General features: G+C 49.4%; 1 protein-coding gene across 1 annotated transcript in view; it reads right to left on the minus strand.

Moving 5' to 3' along the window:
- Positions 1-1885, minus strand: part of Dnajc10 (DnaJ heat shock protein family (Hsp40) member C10) — a gene marked incomplete in the record, with an annotated part of 51678 nt that extends 49793 nt beyond the window's left edge. The window contains 2 exon segments of the mRNA XM_008827945.3: positions 2-141; positions 1500-1885.
- Positions 1886-2180: the final 295 nt, after the last annotated feature.

A 2180-nucleotide genomic window follows, 5' to 3' on the forward strand; every position in this document is an offset into this window, starting at 1 on the left:
CTCTTATGCAAGTCCTGATTTAAGTGAACATTAATATACAGTGCTAGGTCCAGCTGATGTAATATCCAAATCTGAGAACTTCTGTCCACATTACTTCAAAGGTGAATCAAGCATCACAGAACAGAGTCCAGAAATGTTAACCTAAAGAGAGTAAACCAGGCAATTAAAATAGTTTTCAAAATAAACTGCTGTAACATAATTTGCCAAGTAACATGGTGAGCAATACAACCTCAATTAAAGGGCAAGTCAGTGTGAAAGCCCAGACTATTTGAACCTCTCTGGTTTCCATGTTCAGGTAGGGAGTCTGTGAAATCACCTTAGAGACAGACACAGACACAGACACAGACACAGACACAGACACAGACACACACAGACACAGACACAGACACACACACACACACACACACTCTGCAATTTTGGCTCTGATCAGCATCACCAGGGTAAGAAAAAGCAGCATTTTCTTCCTCTCCCAGCATGCTGTCCTTTTCTATCTCTTCTTCTTTATATATTTCTTTACCCCTAAAGCTGCAGTCTTTTTTTAAAATCAGGTATCATTTGTAAAGAATATCCCCTGTGGAAATTAGAAGGCAGACTAGTGCTCTTCAGAAGGTTTTGCACATTTTACATAACCAGAAAGGTTACTGTTACAATAAGCAATTTACAAGGCAGGACATATCCCTCCTGAGTTTTCTAAAGTGTTTACATTGAAAATAAAAACTATAAAAATATATAATTGCAAATTAGTGTAATTTCATTGCAGAGCGTATGTTTGTTCTAAACAAAAAAATAGAACAAGACACAGAATGAAGGGCATCAGATACACTCTCCTGTGAAGGATAAATAGGACTTCACCTCACCACAATCTGTATTGTCATATTTAAGTTCTCAAAATGCTTTGAAATTCTAACTTTCCTAGCATCCTCTATTTCAAATTTCATCTAAATCCAAATATCTATTTCTAAAAACTCCTCCTTACCTGTTAATTTCTAATCCCTCCTTTTCTTCCCACAAAAAAATATACCTTTGTAAAATATATTGCGTAGAAAATAAGACACCTGAGTGAGAACAACCTTCAGGTAAAACAGCAAATGAAGAACAGGTCTCAACCAAGACTTTGGGTTAAGGTGTTCTTCGCCTCAGGGTGGTTCTCAGCCAGTGTGGGGGTGACTGGACAAATTGCCCAGGGCCAGGTGGAGGCGCAGGTGAACGCAATGCCCTGGCCTGAAGCTGCCATCATTCCAAAGCCGGATGGGAAAAGAGGGGAAAGATGGAGACTGGGGTAACAGGACGCTCAAGCATACGTCCGAGGTTACAGGTTCGACTCAGGAAGCCTGCGTAAGAGTGGCTCCAGCGAGCGGAACAGGAGCGAGCGCAGAGACAGAGAGGTGGAGAGGGCAGCGAGGTACCAGGCACAATGGGAGGCAGCGCAGAGGAAGGATGCGGCCTCCGCCCTCCCCCCGCGAAGACCCGGCCAGGAGGGGAGCCCGGCCCACGCCCACCTTGGCGTCCCTGCAGCTACAGCCCCATCCTCAGTCCTCGCCGAGACCTCTGCCCGCTGAGCCCGGACCGTGAGCGCCGGCCGCGGAGCTCGGGACCCGGAGGACGCGCGAGCGGTAGCAAGCGCGCGGCTGCTCCTCCGCCTCTCGGGTCCGCGGCCCGCGGGGCGGGGCCTGCGCGGGGCATTGTGGGAAAGGCGTTGGGGCACTCCGGCGGGACAGTGGCCCGCGGGGTGGAGCGGGCGGTGACGGTTTAGGTTGACGTGGCCTTCAGTGCGGGATCCGGCTCTGGCTCCGGCTCCGGCTCCGGTTCGCACCCGGAACAGAGATAGGCGACGAAGGAACTCGGTCGGTCAGCTCCACAGTGACCTGCGCCTGCTGCAAGCGGATTCAAGGGCGCAGAACCCGCCTCTTCCGGTCCCGTTGCCAGGGCGACGGGGAAACCCAGGTTGGAGCGACCCGGCGTGCTTTTCCTCTGGAGGATTTGGTTAAATAAAGGGTGGGAACGCCGAAAGGGCAGATATGGCAGAAAATAGAGAGCGTCCCTGAATTGACCCTGATCGCAGAGGACTGAAGAGACAGTAGAAAACTTGCAAGGAAAAATACTTTTTTTTTTTTTTCTGTCTTTTTGAGACAGGGTCTCCCTGTAGCCCCAGCTGTCCTGGAACTCATTGTGTAGAACGG

Source organism: Nannospalax galili, unplaced genomic scaffold (assembly GCF_000622305.1).
Source record: "Nannospalax galili isolate Female #2095 unplaced genomic scaffold, S.galili_v1.0 scaffold892, whole genome shotgun sequence".
NCBI classification, from domain to species: Eukaryota; Metazoa; Chordata; class Mammalia; order Rodentia; family Spalacidae; genus Nannospalax; species Nannospalax galili.